Genomic DNA, 23370 nt, shown 5'->3' with positions numbered 1-23370 from the left:
GGCCTAAATGAGTTGGTCCTGTCGAGACCGGAGGTCCAGCATATCCACCCACATCTCTTGTGACGTCATCTTGGTCTTGGATCGACCATCGGGGTCCATGGCCTGTGTGTACTGTCACGTTGGGTTTGTGGACCCCCTGGGCTGTACTGCCTTGGCGATATGGCAGCTGGCCAACAGGGCGCAGGTAACAGTCTATAGTTCATATAGGGTACCTGTGGCAGCTCGGACAGTAGCAAGGCAGGCTCGGCTGGGACTAGGCAGCAGGCAGATGTCAGGCATGGTGTAGGAGGACAGGCGTGGTATGCAGCACAGCACGACTACAGCTCAGCACGGCACTTGACCAGGATAGCACGGGATACAGGATACAGATATGGGAAACACTGGGAACTGGGAGGAAGGGGCTGGGCCCTTCTTATAGTCCAGGGTACTCATGGGCTAATTATACATTAAAGTCCGGTGCGCGCGCTGCCTACGGGACCCGGCCAAGGTGAGTGCTGGCGTCTACTGAGGAGGAGACGGGCCAGTGCTCGCAGCCCCATGGCTGCGGCCGTCAGGAGGTGAGTGAGCCTGACGGCCCGCAGCCATGGACATGACAGTCTCCCCCCTCTTACACCCCCTCTTCTTGGGACCAGAGTAAGAGAGAAACTTCTTCAGAAGGGTAGGAGCATTAATTATACATTAAAGTCCGGAGCGTGCGCTGCCCCTTTAACAGCGGGCCGTCAGGAGATGAGTGAGCCTGATGGCCCGTGGCCATGGACATGATAGCGTGTATGTATATGTGTATTAAGGAGACAGCGTATCTATAGCAGTACGACCCTATGGCTATGGATAGGATTAGATACAGTGGCTCAGCAGACAGTATCACACATGATGGGCTTAGATATAGGGCCCAGCTCTCTGACATTGTGGCTCCAGCGCTGGATCCAGGAATGGTACTGTAACTATAAAAATTGTTTTGCTTTTTTATGTGTTACTAATTATTTTTCTGTGCTTGTGTTTTTTTACACGTTCGGTTGTTGGACTACTTCGATAACAGCGTTTTTTTTTTGTTCTCAATAAAATGGTTAATGATGGTTGTGTGTGGGATTTTTATTTCAATAAAAGATGTTTTTGTATTGTATTAAACTTTATTACTACCGCCTTATTAATAGCTGCTGGCTGATTGAAGTCCATTACTAAGGTGGGCTTAGTGTTAGACATGAAGCTAACACTAAACCCAATTATTACCCCGGAACCTACCTCCACCAGGGGTACCGGGAAGAGCCGGATACGATCCAGTACCCAACCATCTGTAGTGACAGAGGGTCACTGCTGCAGCCGCAGGTTGTTATTGTTAGGCTGTGAAAGTCCAAAAGCAGTGGCCTTTCCCACCTTAGTAATGCTAGTCTGCTGCTGCTGTGTTGTATTTGGCTGGTTATAAAAATGGGGGACATTGTTCTTTCCAATTATTTATTTATTTATTTTTAATTAAATATCGTGGGGTTCCCCCCATTTTTCATAACCAGCCAGATACAACACAGCAGCAGCAGACTAGCATTACCAGGGTGGGAAGGGCCACTCTATTTGGCCTTTCCCAGCCTAATAATGCCAGCCTGCGGTCGCCCCAGTTCCCTACCATCACTACAGATGGTCGAGCACTGGATTGTACCCGACCATCACTACAGATAGTTGGGTACTGGATTGTACATGACCATCACTAGAGATGGTCGGGTACTGCATCGTACCCGACCATCACTATAGATGGATGAGTACTGGATCATACCCTGGTCTTCCCGGCACCCCTGGTGGTGGTGTGTACCAGTGTAATAATGGGGGTTAGTGTTAGCCTTTTCACCGGCTAACACTAAGCCCCGCCTTAGTCATGGACGCTGTCAATCAGTCAGCGGCCATTACTAAGGCGGTAGCGATAAAGTTTAAAAAAAATACAAAGACATAGAAAAAATAGGTTTATTGAAATAAAAAACCCACACACAACCCTTGTTAACCATTTTATTGATAATAAAAAAAGCTGTAATTGAAGTAGTCCTTCAATCCGACATAGTCCAATGACCGAACCTGTAACAAAACACAAACCCCAAAAAAATAATTTGTAAGGGCCTGTTCACATCACCGCTGCCCTTCCATTGAGGGGTTCCGTCGGAGGTTTCCATTGGGCAGTCCCTCTACAGAAATGGCCTGTTCAAATCAGCGTTGCCCTTCCGTTGAGGGTTTCCGTTGGAGGTTTCCGTCAAGTTAACCCCTCAACGGAAAGGCAAACCGAAACCTTAGTTTCCGTTTCCCTCATCATTGATCTCAATGGTGACGGAAACGCTGTTAATGGTTTTCGTTGGTCACCGTTGTGACAGCGTTCCGTTGTTTTGACGGAACCAATAGCGCAGTCGACGGAACCCCTTAACCTCCGACGGAACCCCTCAACGGAAAGGCAACACGGATGAGAACAGTGCCTTAGATACAGGGCCCATGTGCATGTGTGATACTGTTTGTTGGATCCTGTATCTAAGCCTAAGGTAGGCTTAGATACAGGGTCCAGCAGACAGTAATCTTATACAGTATAAGATTAATGTCTGCTGGGGCCCTGTATCTAAGCCTAACACATGGTAGGCTTAAAAGGGGTTGTTCAGTCACTAAACATTGATGGCCTATCCTCAGGATAGTCCATCAATAGCTGATGAGTCGGTGTCCGACTCCTTGGACTCCCCGCCAATCAGCTGTTATGAAGGAGATGCAGCGCACGTACGAGCACTGCTTCCCCTTAATTTCCCTTACTTGTTCACACTGTGAATAGTTGACACGTATGTGTCACCGATTCACAGTGTGAGAATTTAACTGGAATGAAGGGGAAGTAGCGCTCCAGGGTTGGGATGTTGTGCGCAGCGCATAGCGTCGTGACGTCATGCGCTGCGCTCAGCGCTGTGACGTCAGGACCTCCGCTACGCTCCGTAAAGAGGGGGTAAGTATTGTGAGTTACCATAGTAACAGGGGCCCGTGTGGTTTATTACATAGGCCTAAGTTACTATACCGCGGGACCCTCTGGCTTTGGGGCCCAGTCGCAATTGCGACCGCTGTGACCCCTATAGTTACGCCACTAGATAGATAGATAGATAGATAGATAGATAGATAGATAGATAGATAGATAGATAGATAGATAGATAGATAGATAGATAGATAGATAGATAGATAGATAGATCATATATTGGATCTTAACAATGGCATGTAACTATGTACACCTACCTGGGACTACTAAGGTATATTAGTGACACTTTAGTTGATTCTAGTCATGATTTCATATTTATTTGTTGTCATAGTGATATGTTAATGTATTATTCTATTTTTTCGCTTGAGCCTTAGGAAGGGCCTTAATGGTCGAAAACATTGCATAATTTAATTAAAAACATAAGTGGATGTACAGTATTACCAAGAAAATTAAGATTAAATTGCATTTAATGATATCCTGAAGTGTGTGCTGTTCTTGTGCAGACAGAGAGAAATGTCAAATGGAGATATATCACGGTCACTAAGTAACATGGTCAAATATATGGATCTGTACTTGCATATATGTTTTGTTTTCTGGTAAAAGAAAACTACTTGGTTTGTTTATGATCTAAATATAATCATTGAGGTGATGGATTATTGAATATGCTGGACAGCAGTCCTCCTGGTTCTAATATTAAATAAGACATCTGCTTATAATATCATTACCTATAAAGATCTCATGCAGCAGATTGCATATACAGACCTGCACTATTTTGTCTGGAAAACAGCGCCTCTAAGGTCAATCAGAAATGTCTCTAATCTAAAACAGACATTTTCACTAATGATCATAAGTTAATGTGGAACTTTATTTTACATAGTGTACATGAAAATAAATATTAAAGGCTATGTAGATCTTTGAAGTCTTTTTAGAAAGCTGTCAAGTAGCAAGCCCCAGAGATTTAAATACTAGGTAACTATCACCCATGGAGAAGTTTCTTAAATATCATGTTTCAAAGCTCAACTGAAATATCTTTTGACCCCTTAAGGACGTAGTCTATCGTTATCGACTGCAGGATGACGTGACGTACGTGACACCAACGCCAGATGCACCAAGGCTGGAGCGAAAGCCACATCGGTGAAAGGCCGAGGCTCAGCCAGAGACGAATGGAGTGGCTCATAGTGAGAAGAGAGAGAAGTAGAGAGAGGAGTGAGTAGAGGAGAGAGAAATGGGGGGATACAAGTTACAGGTCGGTAACCAGAACAGTGCCGACAGATCCAGATACCACCGAACAGATCCGGACCTGAGACTAGGGAACTCTGGTGTTATTTTGAGAGGAGCTGGACATACTGCATGTGCTGCAGATAGAGAGCTGAGAGGAGAGAGTGGACGGATGCTGCGAGGGAGCAGAGCAGAGTAGCCTCTCAAAGAAGTAGTGGCAGTGGCAGTGGTAGTCAGATGCCGCGGTGGTATCTAGGAAGTGTGGAAGTAAGGAGGAGAAGAGCAGGGTGTCCTACAGCAACATAAATCTGGGGGATCCAAGGAAAAACTTACTGACTCTGGGTTCAAGTACTAATAAGAGAGGAAACCTAACTGCTTTTACAGGCTAAGGCAGCTAAGAGAGTTGTAAAAGTCCTAAAATTGTATCACGCAAGAGAAGACTAAACCCCAGGATTAAATGCTACAAGATGTACTATTAAATGTGGATGTACTTTTAAAGCCGAATGTACTATTAACCCCTTCCCGCTTTGGCCACTTTTGGCCTTCCTGACAGAGCCTCATTTTTCAAATCTGACATGTTTCACTTTATGTGGTAAGAACTTTTGCTTAATAATAAAGGTATAATTCTTTTACCTATCCGTGCGATTCTGAGATTGTTTTTTCGTGACACATTGGACTTTATGTTACTGTTAAAATTAGCTCGGTACATTTAGTTTTTAAAGAGGCTCTCTCACCAGATTATAAATGCCCTATCTCCTACATAATCTGATCGGTGCTGTAATGTAGATAACAACAGTGGTTTTTATTTTGAAAAACAATCATTTTTGAGCAAGTTATGAGCAATTTTAGATTTATGCTAATGAGTTTCTTAATGACCAACTAGGCGTGTTTTTACTTTTGACCAAGTGGGCGTTGTACAGATGAGTATATGATGCCGACCAATCAGTGACCAATCAGTGTCATACACTTCTCATTGTTCCAGCTCAGCATGATCCACAGCACAGTGTGATTGTGCAGTGAATGAAGCTGGGCTGGAACAATAAGAAGTGTATGACACTTATTGGTCACTGATTGGTCAGCATCATACACTCCTCTGTACAACGCCCACTTGGTCAAAAGTAAAAACACGCCTAGTTGGTCATTAAGACTCCATTAGCATAAATCTAAAATTGCTCATAACTTGCTAAAAAATGATCGTTTTTCAAAATAAAAACCACTGTTGTTATCTACATTACAGCGCCGATCAGATTATGTAGGAGATAGTGCACTTATAATGTGGTGACAGAGCCTCTTTAATTGTGAAAAACACCCAAATTTTGTGAAAAATTGCAAAATTTTGCATTTTTCTAAATTCAAATGTATCTGCTTGTAAGACAGATAGTTATACCACACAAAATAGTGACTAGTTTACATTTCCCATATGTCTACTTTATGTTTGCATCATTTTTTGAACATCCTTTTATTTTTCTAGGACTTTACAAGGCTTATAAGTTTAGCAGCAATTTCTCATATTTTCAAGAAAATTTCAAAAGGCTATTTTTTCAGGGACCAGTTCAGTTGTGGAGTGGCTTTTAGGGCATTATATATTAGAAATCCCCAACAAGTCACCCCATTTTAAAAACTTCACCCTAAAATTATTCAAAACAGTCTTTAGAAAGTATCTTAACCATTTAGACATTTCACAGAAATTAAACCAAAGCTGAGGTGAAATTTACAAATTTCTTTTTTTTTTTTTGTTGCATAAATTCATTTTTGATCAAGTTTTTTTGTAACACAAAGTTTTCCTAGAGAAATACAACTCAATATTTATTTCCCAGGTTCTGCAGTTTTAGGAAATATCCCACATGTGGCCCTAGTGTGCTACTGGACTGAAGCACAGGCCTCAGAAGCAAAGGAGCACCTAGTGTATTTTAGGACTCCTTTTTATTAGAATATATTTTAGGCACCATGTCAGGTTTGAAGGGCTCTTGCAGTGCCAAAACAGTGGAAATCCCCCAAAAGTGACCCCGTTTGGGAAACTACACCCCTTAAGCAAATTATCTAGTGTTATAGTGAGCATTTTGACCCTACAGGTTTATTGCAGAAATTATTGGAAGTAGGCCGTGAAAATGAAAATCAACATATTTTCAAAGAAAATGTAGGTTTAGCTATTTTTTTATCATTTCCACAAACACTAAAGGAGAAAAAGCACCACAACATTTGTAAAGCAATTTCTCCCGAGTAAAACAGTACCTCATATGTGGTAAGAAACAGCTGTTTGGACACACGGTAGGGCTCAGGAGGGAAAGAGCGAGATTTGGCTTTTGGAGTTCAAATTTAGCAGGTATGGTTTGCGGAAGCCATGTCGCATTTGCAAAGCCCCTGAGGGACCAAAACAGTTGAAACCCCTCACAAGTGGCCCCATTTTGGAAATGACACCCCTTGAGGAAATTATCTAGGGGTATAGTTAGCATTTTGACCTGCAGGTTTTTTTACAGAAATTGTTGGAATTAGGCCGTGAAAATGAAGATCTATATTCTTCCAAAGAAAATGTAGGTTTAGCTAATTTTTTCTCATTTCCACAAGGACTAAAGGAGAAAAACCACCACAACATTTGTAAAGCAATTTCTCCCGAGTAAAACAATACCCAGATGTGGTTATCAATGGCTGTTTTGACAAGGGAAGGGAAAGAGCGCAATTTGGCTATTGGAGCTCAAGTTTAGCAGGAATGGTTTGCGGAGGCCATGTTGCATTTGCAAAGCCCCTGAGGGACCTAAACAGTAAAAACACCCAAAAATTGACTCTATTTAGGAAACTACACCCCTTGAGGAATTCATCTAGGGGTGTAGTGAGCATTTTGACAACACAGATGTTTCATAGAATTTATTAGAATTGGGAGGTGAAAACTAAAAAAATCCTTTTTCTTCAATAAGACGTAGCTTTAGCTATACATTTTTAATTTTCCCAACAAATAAAGGAAAAAAAGTACCCAAACATTTGTATATCAACTTCTCTGGAGTTTGGAAATACCCCATATGTGGTCATAAACTGCTGTTTGGGCACATGGCAAAGATCAGAAGAGAAGGAGCGCCATTTTGCTTTTGGAGCACAGATTTTGCTGGATTGGTTTCTTGACACCATGTCGTTTTGCAAAGCACCTAAGGTACTATTACAGTGGAAATTACCCAAAAGGGACTCCATTTGGGATACTACACCCCTTGAAGAATTATTCTAGGGGTGTAGTGAGCATTTTGACCCCACAGGTGTTTCATAGATTTTATTTGAATTGGGCAGTAATAATAAAAATGAATTTTTTTTCCAATAAGACGTAGCTTTAGCGCAACATTTTTAATTTTCGCAAAATATTAAAGGAGAAAAGGAACCCCAACATTTGTAAAACAATTTCTCCCGAGTACGGCAATACCCCATATGTGGTAATAAACTGCTTTTTTGGCACACGGCAGGGCTCAGAATGGAAGGTGCGCCATTTCACTTTTGGAGTGCAGATTTTGCAGGATTGGTTGCTGGTCACTATGTAGTATTTGCAAAGCCCCAGTGGGACCAAAACAGTGGTAACCCCCCAGAAGTGACCCTATTTTGGAAACTACACCCCTAAAGGTATTCACCTAGGGCTGTAGTGAGCATGTTAACCCTGCAGGTGTTTTGCAGAAATTAGAGTGCAATCGATCTTGCAGGGTGAAAATGGGATTTTTTTTCCATAGATATGCGAATATGTGGTGCCCAGCTTGTGCCACCATAACAAGACAACTCTCTAATTATTATACTGTGTTTTCCAGTTTTAGAATCACCCTACATGGGGCACTAATCTTTTGCTTGGACCTTCGACAGGGCTCAGGACAGAAAGAGTACCATGCAAAATTGAGGCCTAATTTGGCGACTTACAAAGTATTTGTTCACAATTGCAGGGCTCCAATGTGAAATAATAAAATAAACCCCTGAGAAGTGACCCCATTTTAGAAACTACCCCCATCAAGTCATTTATTAAGAGGTGTAGTGAGCATTTTCATTCCACAGGTCTTTTCCATAAATGAATGCACTGCAGATGGTGCAAAGTAAAAATTTAAATTTTTCCCCATATATGCCAATTCAGTGGCAAATGTGTCATGCCCAACTTATGCCACTGGAGAGACACACCCCAAAAATTGTTAAAAGGGTTCTTCCGGGTATGGTGGTGGCATATATGTGGTAGTAAACTGCTGCTGGGCACAATGTAGAGCTCAGAAGGGGCATAGTTAGGTGGTGTAATAATGGGGAAAACAATAAAATAATCCATAGATGTGTGTTAGGCTGTGAAGCAATCCTTTCTGCACAGGCCAGTGTTGCACTGATAAATGGTGTCCTTACTTATCCCCCTTTTGGTCCACACACCGCACCTTTGCAGTTTGGGAAATTTTGCTGGGAAGGGTTGTCCTGGTATAATACGGGTGCCCTCGCTTCCAGCAGATATGTTTGGGCCCTCCCCTTCCTCGTTCCCTAATTTTAGGGCCCCGATAAATCGCCTCTTGAAACAGAAGAAATGTTCCCCCTCTGATCTGCACAACCGCATATTTTTATTTCCTGACTTATTGGAGCCTTAACTCATTTTATTTTTTCATAGACGTAGTGGTATGAGGGCTGTTTTGTTGTGGGACGAGCTGTAGTTATTATTGGTACTATTTTGGGGTACATGCGACTTTTTGAACACTTTTTATCCTATTTTTGAGAGGCAAGGTGACCAAAAAACATAAATTCTGGCATAGTTTTTTTTTTGTTTTTCTTATACAGTGTTCACCATGTGTTATAAATTACATATTAACTTTATTCTGCGGGCCAGTACGATTTTGGCGATACCTAATTTATAGCACTTTTTTATGTTTTACAACTTTTTTCACAATAACGTTACTTTTGTAAAAAGAATGCATTTTTTTTTGTTGCCAAGTTGTGAGAACCATAACGTTTTATTTTTTTTGTCGACGGAGCTGTATGAGGGCTTGTTTTTTGCGAGATGAGCTAAAGTTTTTATAGGTACCATTTTTGGATACCTGCGACTTTTTGATCACTTTATATTTCAATTTTTGTAGGGCAAAGTGACAAAAAAAAAGAAATTCTGGCATTGTTTTTTACCCTTTTTCTCTACGCCGTTCACCGCGTGGAATAAATAACATAATATTTTTATAGTTTAGGCCGTTACGGTCGCAGCGATACTAAATATGTATGGTGTATTTTTTTTTCAATAATAAAGGACTTGATAAGTGAAAATGGGCGATTGTGTTTTATTTTATTACTTGAAACTTTTATTATATTTTTTACTACTTTATGTTTCACTTTTTTTACACTTTTTTTTTAAATTTCTTTTAGTCCCACTAGGGGACTTGAAGGTCCAACTGTCAGATTTTTTTTCTAATACATTGCACTACCTATGTAGCAATGTATTAGATCTGTCAGTCATTCACTGACAGCAAGCCGCTTAGACATCGCCTCCGGGCGGGGCCTAATCGGCTTTCGTAATGGCAGACAGGAGGCCATTGTTAGGTCTCCTGCTGCCATAGTAGCAGTCGGCAGCCGTGCGATTGCAGAGCACAGCTGCCGATCTGCTAACAACCACAAAGATGCAGCAATCGCTTCCAATCGCTGCATTTAAGGGGTTAATAGCAGGGATCGGAGCTAGCTATGAAAAAATTTGAGGGAATATTGAGAGAGCTAGTCTGGAGGGGAAGACAACTAAAAATGAAATTTGAATATTTGCAGTATCCTATCCCATGTGGAGGATTGGCTGTTCCAGATATCCGTGGATATTACTTGGCTTCTCAAATGAAACAGCTTGTTGAGGTGAACAGGGATATTGGAAATAGGGAGAAACTAGGGGGAGCGGTTAAGGTGGGTTCCGGGTTTAATCTGTTTTAAATGCTGGAGATGGGAATATTTTGGATAGACCCCTTTAGGAATTGCCCGACTATGGTAATGTTGGACAAGCTATGGTGGGAAATTAAAATTAAATGGAATGTAAAAGGAAGATATAGTTTTAGCCCAGTATGGGGGAATATCTATCTTCCAGAATTCAATAAAATCCTGAATATGAAATACTGGGAAAGAAGAGGCATTTTGTTTCTTCAGCAATTAGTGGAGAATGGAATCCTGTTGGACTTTGAGACTGCATCAAGCTTTTATGTCAGAAGATCATGGAGCAATGAGGATTGTGGAGGTTCCAGAATTTGTTAAATGATGAATTCACTTTCTAATAAATCATAGGGATGTGTGAGACTAGAGTGGACATTTTGGAAAGATGACAACAGGTGACCGGAACACTGGAACAGTTGCAGGATCATTCAGGAGGAGGGAAACAGTTACTTCCGATGGATACAATTATTTCCTGGTCATGTAATGGACACACAGGTGCTGGGAACGTTACAGTTACATGTTTTAGAGCTGTGTCGTACAATGTTTCCACCACCTGTTTGTCCATCACCTGACCATGGATTGAATTCTATCCACTGGAAGTAAACAATGAATGCTCCTACTAAATTACAGCATATAGAGATCTTGAAAACCAAGAGGAATTAATACAGAAAATATATTGGAAAATTATATAACTTTCAATTATACAAAAAAGTAACATTCATTTGCTGAAACCGGACAACCCTTTTAAATGAATAAAATAAATCACGTTGTTTTACCAAAATAACTTATTCATGGAGTTACCTGCCTAATGGTTTCTTATTATTTTTGAGCATTAACCAGAAATTAAAATTTACTTCTTAATAGACTGGTTTCCAATTAAAAGATGCTTCTTTATTAAAACTTGAAGAGTAATTATAAAGTAGGGAATGTTTTCTTACTGAATAGAAATTTCCCCTTACCATTTGAAATGCTCTTTGCTTACCCCCTGAAACAACTATAAAGAGTAATGTCGATCATGGTTTTCCTTGCAATCACATTGCCATTCCTAGCTGATTGCCGATTAATGTATAATTTACCAGGTGCTAAGTAGGGAAATTTGCATTTGATGACAAATATTTTGCACATTCCATGCGTAATTATATTGCTTTTAGACTGCTGCTTTTATGTGTGTTTCCTACAATTGAAATAGAGCCATTCATGATCAGAATGTCAGAAGACATATATCAGTTAAAATTAATATGATTTTGCTTCCAGCAGGCTTTTGCACACTACTTGCACAATAATTGCATATGTAGCATAGAAATATCATAATATGCAAACAATTTTACAGCTGAAGGATTCAATGTGAAGGATTTTAATGTAATTTTGGTTAGATGTTACAGTAATTGGTTGGGGTATTTCCATGCTATGGAATATAACTTTATTATAGCCCCAACACTGTAACTGCAACTTTGGTTAGCAACATGTAAAAATATTATAACTAAACCCTATGCAATGGTAAATAAGCGTTTATCTTCAATGTGTTACCATGTGAGTTATATAACCTGCTGTAATTCATTTGACCTAACATGAAATATTGATATTTATCTCAAATATACAGGAAACTACTGATGGCAAAGCTCTGTAAGATATATTCTCATTCTGCTATACGTGAAGTAAATTTCCACATTTTAATACCATATCCTGTATCCAAAGGGTTTTCCCAAAAAGAACATGAATCACGTATAAACTGTCTATTTCCGAAACTCCCATGGAGTTGTATGGAGTGGCATTGCACATGCTTGACCTCCGTTCTATAAAAACTCCTCCTCACTATGGATCGGTGAAAGGGAATAGGGAACTCGGAACCCCCATACTAATCATCAGTGATCTTACATTTATCAGCTATTCTGCATATAGGTGATAAAGGTTCATTGTAGGGGAAATCCCCTTTAATTTATTTTTATTGTGGTTAGAGCTTAGTTTTTATGATACTGAGCTCCAAATCACCAGCCTAGAGTTAAATATAGAAATTCTGTCTGCCTACAGCCACCACTAGGTGGAGAATGGACGCTTATGACTGTTTATGCATTGAAGTAAGTATGCACTAAGCCTCCTCTAGTGGTGGATTTTAGACGGTCAACCTTTAACATTTTAACTGTCCATGCAGCTGATTTGTTGGTGTTCAAGGCTAGACATTCACTTTAAGGTTAGTCTTCTTAGGTTATAATAATAATTGCTAATATTCTAGAAAATCAATATTTCGACTTTTTTAATGTTCTTTTTAACTCTAGTAAATGGAATACATTTATAAGGTATTAGTAATAATAATAATAATAATAATAATAATAATAATAATAATAATAATAATTATTATTATTATTATTATTATTATAAAATATTATAAAATATTTGTTTATATAGCACCAACATGATATGGCACACTAATACACAATGCTGTAAAAAAAATATATATGTGCACACTTTCTAGAGTCCCCTTATTTGTAGATCTTTCCCCCTGAACTGACTCTTTCAAACACTCACATTTAGGCCTTATTCACACGAACGTGTCCGTTTCGCACGCGCAAAAAACGCTGCATTTTGCATGCGCAAAAGTTCCGTGTGGCATCAGTATGGTACGTGCCTGCGTGATTTCCGCGCATATGGCAGCATGATGACACTCTGTTTTTATGTTTACAAACATAAAAGCAGGAGGTGCTTTTCTTGTTTCATTAATTTATTTTACAACTGTAGCACGAATCACGCGCGACACACGGAAGTGCTTCCATGTGCCGTGCGGGATTTTCATGCACCCATTGACTTCAATGGGTGCGTGATGCGTGAAAAACGGCCAAGCATAGGACATGTCGTGAGTTTTACGCAGCGCTCATACGCTGCGTGAAAATCACGGACTGTCTGAACGGCCCCATTCACTAACATAGGTCCGTGCGACACGCGTGATTTTCACGCACGTAGCACGGACCTAATATACATTCATGTGAATAAGGACTTAGGCAGATCTAAATGAGCATCATAACCTTCTTGTGTTTAATCTGTTGTCCTGGATCTCCTTGTTCTGTATGTTAGGTTTCTCCCATGTTGCTGGAGATAACCATAATGTGTATCCGCAATCAAGTGGTAGTCATTGATCTAGGGAGAACATGTATGTTTTAAATAATTTATAAATAATTTTTCATTTTTCTCTACTGTTTAAACTACTACACTAGGTGTGGACATCCACTTTCTCTATTTTTGCTGTAACAGATATCTGAATCCTGTTATTTGTCCTGATGCCACCTTCTGTATATATTACAACAAAAATCTGTATCTGACATTCATCAGGACAGTGTTGCGTGAAATACACATTTCTATCCAACAGAGTGTAAGCCACTGTTTGTAGCAGCTATCCGCTTTGTTGAATAGAGAAGAGTCCTATGCGCAGTGGCATAACTTCAAGCTTCTGGCCCCCAATGAAAAATCTGTAACAGATACCCCCACTTACAATATAGCATGTACAACTGCTACTGTACCTCTGCACCCACTATAGCTATGCCCCTGACAAAGTGTGAGACCTCCTGTATGAGATATATATGCCCTACTAAGGCATATGAAAAGTAATCATCTTTATGAGAAAACCCCATTTGAACTGTGCTGTGAGAATAAACTGGTTGCCAACAAATTTCAGCTGTGGCCTGCACAGAGCACTGACAAGCCACCCACATCCATGGCCTGCCTCTATCCACCCCCAGACCTTAATGGACTTTATTTAGCTCACTGTCTGCTCCACTACTTACTCCGCTCAGCAAATCAGCCGTACAGCTAACTTCCAAGGATTCACTCACTTGCAGACAACGACCTCCTCCTGTAAGTTCCGCGTAGGGCATGTCACCTCTGTGGCTCACTACTTCAGAAGCTGCAGCCTCCAGTCCTACACTGCCTTAATGCAGGGAGACAATCCCGCTTCCATTGGTGAACAGATCTCTCTCCTCTACTGAACAGACCAACAGCAGCTATGTCTAGCACCTCACATAGTTCACCCGCTCTATCGAAAGGTGCCATACCTCTTCCTTTTAAGTGATCTCCTCTGCACATCCACCTCCTAACAGTGTGGTGGGGCAGCACATCAGGTTCGCCAAGCTTTGTCCCCTGCCAGCACCAGTTTCTTGCATGGCCTAGCCAATCCTCACACCTCTACTGTTACTGTCGCCATGAAGGCTCTTTTTCTTTTGTACACTGACAGCTCCACACATATGGCAGCACTGCAGGGCATCGCAGCCTGCACTTTCCAGCAATTCTGTAAGATAAAAACACATCTAAACAGTGCTATACAATATACATACACAATATAAACCATTAAACAACTGAGCAGTCTCTCAGTAAAACTTAGTAGTCCTTATAAAGTGGCAACCACAATAAAAAGAATACATAGACTGTCTATAGGCTGTGAATGGCGGTGTACTTTGTTCGCCCTCCTTACAAAATACATTCTTTGTTGGTTTCACAGATTTTAATGCGACCCTTTGAGCTTTAAGAGGCTCTGTCACCAGTTTATAAGTGCCCTATATCCTACCTAATCTGATAGGCGCTGTAATGTAGATACCAACAGTGGTTTTCATTTTGAAAAATGATCATTTTTGAGCAAATTATGAGCAATATTAGACTTATGCTAATTAGTTATTATTGACCACTTGGGCGGTTTTTAATTTTAGCAAGTGGGCGTTGTAAAGAGGAGTGTATGACGCTGACCAATCAGTGACCAATCAGTGACCAATCAGCGTTATACACTTCTCTTCATTCCAGCCCAGCTTGTTTCACTGCACAGCGTGATCTCACGAGATCACGTGGTGACGGGACTACCTCCCACAGGTCCTTCAGCGGAGCGATGGAAGAATCAACAGATATCGCCTCCAGTTGTGCCAGGATGTTTATCCGAATCTGCAGCGGCTGGAGGGAATGTCTGCTCAGTCTTCCATGGCTCCGATGAAGAACCTGTGGGAGGAAGTCCCATCACAGCGTGATCTCGCGAGATCATGCTGTGCAGTGAAACAAGCTGGGCATGAATGAAGAGAAGTGTATGACGCAAATTGGTCACCGTCATACACTTCTGTTTACAACGCCCACTGGGTAAAAAGTTAAATAACATGCCCAGTTGGTCATTAAGAACTAATTAGCATAAATCTAAAATTGTTCATAACTTGCTAAAAAATGATCGTTTTTCAAAATAAAAACCACTGTTGTTATCTATATTACAGTGCCTATCAGATTAGATTATAAACTGGTGACAGAGCCTCTTTAAGTATACAGGTTGTTGTTTTTGGATTAATAATTTAATAAACTAGACACTTTAATGTAAAGTAGTGCTAAATATGTAACCTCAGCTAAACTAATGATGGATCCAGATTACTAGTTTAACTGTAAATATCTAAAATAGAACAATTAGAAAAATCTGTAACTAAGGATCAAGCTAGAATAATATCATGTGATTTGCTTTTCAGTTTAGGATCTGGTAAGATTAGAAACTTGATAAATAGCTGCAACAGTGGAAAGAGACCGTGAAGTACTTAATGAAAATAGGTGATGTGAGATAAAGAGAGAGATAAAAGAGAAGCAGAAAAGGGTCTGGTTAATGACACAATATAATTGAATGAATGTGAAGTCTTCCATTTAATCTGAAAGCACCTGATGAATAATAAGTGCATTTCCATCACCCTCCCATGGCTGTTATGCCAAGTCTCTTGCTGGGAGAAATCATATTTCCTGCATCATAAGGAGTTCGATATTTTATGTAATTCAAAAAGCTTTCCTTAATTGAGCAGCACTTTTTTATTTCATTTTAAAATTGCATTGCAAATTATGCAGAAAATTGTAATAATATTACAGACAATACTTTTATTCACTTATACAATTTCATGCTTCTTATAATAATGCTGCCAAATGTGAAACATGAAAATGGAAATAATAGCTGATGAATATATTATTTTTTTATTAGAGCTCAAAGTTCTGACTTGCAGATAAAAATGGATTACTAGAGTGCAGGTATAGCGATGTACAGGCCCATGGTATGTTACTGCAAATTCTGTTGAGGATAAAATGGCAGTACAGCAATGTGGGTTACACTTATACATTGTCTATATACCTTTGGAACGCTTACAGGATTAGCAGGTTTTAATTTATAAAAATATAACCTACATAAAGCAGTTTGAATTTGGTGTTGCTGCATGTATTAAAGCGTACTTAACTTTTCAGGTGACTTTTTAGAATAACTGATACTGTATATGTGTGTACACGAGGAATAACACTATTTCTGGCCATTATATAACTTGTATATGGCATTATTTAACAGTTTTTCCCTCTGTAGGCTCTATAGCTAACTCTGTTTTCTGTGAGCTAGTGGGAGGAACCTAACTGCTATTATGTCTTCTACACACTGCACACAGAGAAGAGGAGAATCCTGCTCTCCTTTCTCTATCTATTACACATATATATAGAAGCAGCAGCAGCATGGAGGACATTTTACAGCAGCAACAAGCAGTGTGGCTGAAAATCCAACACTGGGGTGAGACAGTAACACTTACCAGGAAGCTGCAGCACATCTCTGTGTGTCATTCACTTTGCTCATGTTCCCTCCTTCCATCTCCATAGACTTGTATGAGCAGTGTGTCTGTGTCTGACTCACTCTGCTCCTTCCCCCTGCCCTCTACACAGACTTCTATTGACAGGCAGGGAAGAGATATCCCCCCACGTCCTGTAGTCCATCTTCACTACTTTGTAACTAGTGACAGATTTACATGACAACAGAGGGTGGACAGCAGATTACAGGAAGAGAGACACCTAGTGGCTGTAACTTCACAAATAATTTTCATGGATAAAATAACTACATTTTAACAGTAAGAAAATTCCAAAGTTGATATATATCAGGCATACTATTAGATTTGTCCCAACGTAAAAAATAATAATAAACATCCATATAAACATGTAATCATAAACATGCTTTATTAGTCCATAGACATGGACAAGCCCCCCCCACACAAATATATACAAAAATTACAAAAAAATCATACTAATAGATTAGCATAAGTTGTTTGAAAATTTAAAGAGTTACTATCGTTAAAATTGTTTTCCATAAATCAATAATATAAGCAAAGATAAGAAAATGTTAATATATATCATTACAGAAAAATGCTTCCTTCTCCACCCCCCCCCCCCCCCCGCCTCCTTCACTGAACATTCACTCTAAATTCACTGATAATATTTGTACACAGGAGGCAGAGATGACAAATTTTAACCTTCACTGAGAGATCAAGGTACAGCTGCTGCCCATAGAAGTTTATGGAGAGGGGAAGACGAGAAGGAAGAAACAGCTACAATAAGGCTGAGAGACACAGATGCTGCTGCAGTTCCTAGTGAGTGCTCTTCTGTCTCACCCCAGGACTGAATTCACACCTATGATGCTCATTATTGTTGTATGATGTCCTCCATGCTGCAACAAGTAAGTGTTGTACTTTCTGAACCCAGTGATGGATTCACAGCTACACTGTTCAGTACTGCTGTATGCTGTCCTCCATGTTGCTGCTTCTTGTAAGTGGTCTACTGTCTGACCCCAGTGCTGGATTTAGAGCTATACTGTTTAGCACTGCTGTATAATGTCCTCCATGTTGCTGCTGCTTCTTGTAAGTGTTTCTACTATCTGACCCCAGTGCTGGATTCACAGCTTAACACCCTCCATGCTGCTGCTGCTGCTGCTTCTGAGTGTGTGAGAAAAAGGTAGTGGAGCAGGATCTCCTCTTCTCTATGTGTTTTGTATATGGTAAAAACATCACTACTAGTCCTCCATGCTCTGGCATGCATCCTGTATTTATCACCAGTTTTTCCACTCTGCAAGCTCCATCTCAAATTATCAGTTTTCTCTAAGCTCAGCTCCAGAGGGGGCAGGAGCTGGAGCTGAGCTTAGGTAAAACGGAAAATTAGTGCGTATGTATATTGTATGCGCACATGCACATTTGCTTATGTGAGACACACACACTTTAGTGGTCTGTGGACCTCGTCTGCACTAATTTCAATGAGCAAGCCATAGCCCCTTAACTCCTATATTTATTATAGATTTATCGTAGTCATAGCGCACATGCAGTTTTCACTTAACCCCTTAATGACCGGGCCATTTTGCACGTTAATGACCAAGGATTATTTTTTGTTTTTTCACGGTCGCATTCCAAGAGTCGTAACTCTTTTTTTATTCCGTCGACATAGCCGTATAAGGGCTTGTTTTTTGCGGGACGAGATGTATTTTGTAATTGGACCATTTTTAGATGCTTATAACATATTGATTAACTTTTATTAACTTTATTTTAGGAGAGAATTGAAAATAAGCAGCTATTCCAGCATTGATTTTCACGTTATAAGTTTACGCCGTTTACTACGCAGCGTAAATAACATGTTAACTTTATTCTGTGGGTCGGCACGATTACAGGGATACCAAATATGTAAAGGTTTTATATGTTTTTCCTACGTTTGCACAATAAAAACCCTTTTAGAAAAAAATTACTTGTTTTAGCTTCGCCGCATTCCAAGAGCCGTAACGTTTTTATTTTTCCGTCGATGTGGCCGTACGTGGGCTTGATTTTTGCGGGACAATGTGTAGTTTTTATTAGTACTATTTTGGGGTACATAGGACTTATAGATTAACTTTTATTTTATTTTTTATGGGGGGAATGGGAGAAAAGAGAGAATTTTGACGTTGTTTTTTGCGTTTTCTTTGGACGCCGTTCATCCGGCGGTTTAATTAATATGTTCATTTTATTGATCAAGTTGTTACGAACGCGGGGATACCATTTATGTGTATGTGTGATTTGTTTTGACCGTTTTACTAAATAAAACCACTTTTTGGGCCAAAAAAGTAGTTTTATTTGACTTTGACTGTAATTATTTTTATTTTTTTTTCACAAACTTTATTTAACTGTTTTACATTTTTTTTTTTAGTCCCACCAGGGGACTTCACTATGCGATGTGTCGATCGCATATATAATGCTTTGGTATACTTAGTATACCAAAGCATTATTGCCTGTCAGTGTAAAACTGACAGGCAACCTATTAGGCCATGCCTCCGGCATCGCCTAACAGGCAGATGCTGAAGGCAGACCTGGGGGTCTTTGTTAGACCCCCGGCTGTCATGGAAACCCGACGGCGACCCGCGATTTGTTTGCGGGGGCGCCGATCGGGTGACAGAGGGAGCTCCCCCCTCTGTCAAACACATTAGATGCCGCTGTCACTATTGACAGCGGCATTTAATGGGTTAAACTGCCGTAATCGGCGCGCGCTTCGATTCCGGCAGTTGCAGCAGGAGCCAGGCTGAGTATAACAGCCGTGCTCCTGCCGCTGATCGCGTGGGTACAGTCTCAGTACCCGCGCCATCACAGGACGGATATATCCGTCCTCCTGCGCGAACTAGCAGCTGCTGAGGACGGATATATCCGTCCTTCGGCGTTAAGGAGTTAATCATTTCTTTCTATTCATTCATCACATTTAATTTTTCACATATGCTATTTTGTTTGGTCACTGATTATGTGATTTTTCATAACCATTACACTATTTTTTGTTTCGATGTTTGTGATTTTATATATTTACAAATATATACAGATTAATCTACAATGGTTCTTGTACTTCAACAGGTAATGCTTTTCTCTTTTCAAAAAACGCACGCATCACCATTGGGTCACTAGTTTTTTGCAAACGTATTTGCATATTCGCTAATATTATGCACGTAGTAACTACACACACACACACACACACACACACACACAAACAGTAGTGCATACAGTTTTCTCTATACACACACAATAATTCACTCTTTTACATGTAGACAAACATTGTAGCACGCATGTATATGGATATGTGAATATGTCTCATTTTTCTTTCATATAGTTTTGATCACTTACTAATTTATTTAGTTTACACATCCCAATTTACACGTGCAACACTCATTCTCTCAGATTCTCAGAATAATTACGTAACTAGTTTCACAATTTTTATGATTGTTCATGCACCTTTGATTGTTTTTTTCAACCATTTTTTCACTTCATGCTCTTGATAGCATGGTTGTTATGTGGGATATGCATCACTCCCGTGGGAGAATTTATGAACCATTATGATGTAGGGAGAGAACAGGGACAGGTTATACTATATTTATATTTGGTGTAAGCAATATGAGATTATGGATGTGTATACATATAGTTTAATATTTTTATGCAGGTTCATGCAATATTGTAATTTTGTGACAATTTTGTTATTCCTGGGGCACGCACCTTGTTTATGCGATCTTTCTCTATTCAGCACATGTAGCGTTAACCATGGGGTCATGTGACTGCCAGCATGGTTACTCCCCCTTCTGGTGAAACTCGCGCAGTTATTCTGTGTGGATCTCTTCGGAATGGGCGGTTTGACGCATGCACACCAGCCTGTATTAAGCGGCGGCCTCCGTTGTTATGTGGTGTTTCTGACACATGACGCTATGCGTCGTGGCATCTGACATCATCAGTGACAATCCGGATATCGGACCTCCGACCTGGTTGGGGCATGATGCGTCTCATACCGACTTGTTCTTATTTTTCATTTCATACAGCTGCCATCGGTAAACGGAACTATTTCTCATTCGTCCATTTGGATTTAAATATGTCTCTATGACTCTCTGGCACCACCCCCAGATGAAGGCTTTCAGCTGAAATGCGCGTCAGTGTTTGATTTCAGGCAGCCACCTTTACAGTTATAATGGGTAAGCTACCATAATAATTACACTGTTATGCATAGCTTTATGGACTGATTTTCTCTTTTTAACATTATTTAAACAGCATCTAACCATCTGGATCACTACATGTGAATGGGAGTTTGTATTGCCTCTACTATTTGTTGCCAGCATACAGCATTGTTTAACAAATGGAGCGTGCAACATTTTGTTTAAAGCTGTGATACTATGCATTGTATATCCATGTCCATCTAAGCTTGCGGCTACCTGGTCTACACTTAACACTGTGGCAAATCATCTCGGTTTATATATATATATATATATATATATATATATATATATATATATATATATGTATATATGTATACGTGTGTATATATATATATATATATATATATACACATATATGTGTTTTTTTATTGTTTGTAATGAATACAATTTTTACTTTTTATATTGAATTGGTGTTTAAAAAACTTTTTTTTGCTGTAGGTCATTATTCTTTTGAGTAAGTTAAACACATTTTTCCATTGTAGCTAATATTGGGCATACATTTGCCTCCCCTCACACAAGGGATAGATATATGGGTTAATTCACAATGAAGTGGAGGGGGTTTATGGTCGATCTCTGTTTTGGTATTACAAACTTTGTCACATACCCTGGCTGGACACCGATTCTGTGCTTCCGTATTATGTGGGTTAAATAAAAAGGAAATGAATACTGACCTACTGTCATGTCCGTGGCTGCGGGCCGTCGGGTTCACTCTCCCCCTGACGGCCGAAGCCATGGGTCGGCAAGCGCTGGCCCCAGTCTCCTCCTCAGGAGACGCCAGCGCTCACTTCTACTCACCTCGGCCAGGTCCCGTAGGTGCGCGCGCGCGCTCGTGCCCACTCTTAAAGGGGCAGCGCGCTCACCGGACTTTAATGTTTTATCATCCCATTAGTGCCTGGACTATAAGAAAGGACCAGCCCCTTGCTTCTATGCTTGAGCGTTGTTTGTCATATCCTAGTTTGTCTAAGCTAATGGTCTCCTAGGGTTTTCCAGTTCCAATGTTCCCTGTTCCTGTCTCCCGTATCCTGCATCCCGTGCTGTCCTGTTCTAGTGCCATGCTGTGCTGTAGTCGTGCTGTGTTGTATCTACAACTGTCTTGCTGCTCCACGCCTGACGTCTACCCGCTGCCTAGTCCCAGCCGAGCCTGCCTTGCTACTGTCCGAGCTGCCACAGGTACCTTATACGAACTGTGGACTGTGACCTGCGCCCTTTTGGCCAGCTGCCATACCGCCATGGTGGTACGGCCCAGTGGGTCCACGAACCCAACAGACACCTACCTTTCAATTACCAGTGGCTCTTCTTACAGCCTGCTGCTCCAGAGTGGGCAGAGAGACACCGGTTTCATTGCAGGCATCAGCATAGTGTGGGCAAGCTTCTCAGACTACAACTCATATTGCCGCTGGAGGTAAGCAGTAATCTGAAAGTCTCGGTGACATCTGTTGCCTTGACCATCACCATTTGTGTATAGGTTCAGACAGCACCAGATACGTGGAAGGATGGGGTTTTGCACGGATAGGGGCCCAACCCAAATATGAGTATAAAAGAGTATCCGGCACACCAATTTTGAAACATGTATTTTTTTTTTATTTTTTTTTAATGCTAGTGGCAGAGTGCTATATTGACCATCACCATGATCACACTTGTGGCTAACTTATATGTTCTTGATAGTTCCCAGTTAATGACCGACGGGCAGGTTCCCGTTAGACATTCCAAATTTGAGCTTGTTAGCTTTTACTAAAACCCATATAAAATGGAATATCAATATAGTATTGTTTATACAGTTGTATTATTGGACATACACATCAATATCTATTCACAGTGATGAATACAGGGTTATAGTTCCTTAAATATACAGCAGGGTAGGCTTGGATCATATGAGCTTGGACAATGGCATTCTGTCTGTCCCTTAAGCCTCACTCTCAACCCTCACTGTTGACAGCACACCGGGCACTCGTTCTGAAAAGAACGACTGTCATGATGGGGGTAAGGAGACAGACAAGTGAGCCCTAATCTACCCGCCACTCAGTCCCTGTCTACTTGCAACGACCCGCCCTAGGCGACGGGGTACAACTGGGCGCCGGTCCCTACGCTCAATAAGTGCACGACAACAAACAGACAAGGGTACACAGAAGCAAGGGAAAAGGGGCAGTTGCCCACGGCAACACCGTGAGCAACAACAGTGGTGAATGAGCCGAGTCAAACCAGGAGTGTACGAAGTACCAAACGCAGAGCAGGAGAGTAGTGAACAAGTCGAGTCAAACCAGGAGTGTACGAGGTACCAAACGCAGACCAGGAGAGTAGTCAGTAAGCCAGGGTCAATATGAAGCAGGGTCAAATAGTACAAGAAGCTGCAGCAGGGCCAGGAAACCAAACGAGAAGAATCACAAGCAAGGAGGAACAGGAAAGGCAGGTATAAATAGGTACACTACAAGAAACACCCCCAGGTAATCTCTTAAAATCTCATTTATGAAATTCTGGAAGACCGCGGGAGCATTACACAACCCAAAGGGCATGACGAGGTATTCGAAATTACCTTCGG

The sequence above is a fragment of the Rhinoderma darwinii genome, chromosome 1 (genome assembly GCF_050947455.1).
Source record: "Rhinoderma darwinii isolate aRhiDar2 chromosome 1, aRhiDar2.hap1, whole genome shotgun sequence".
Lineage (NCBI taxonomy): Eukaryota > Metazoa > Chordata > Amphibia > Anura > Rhinodermatidae > Rhinoderma > Rhinoderma darwinii.
Note: the sequence above shows the minus strand (reverse complement) of the source record.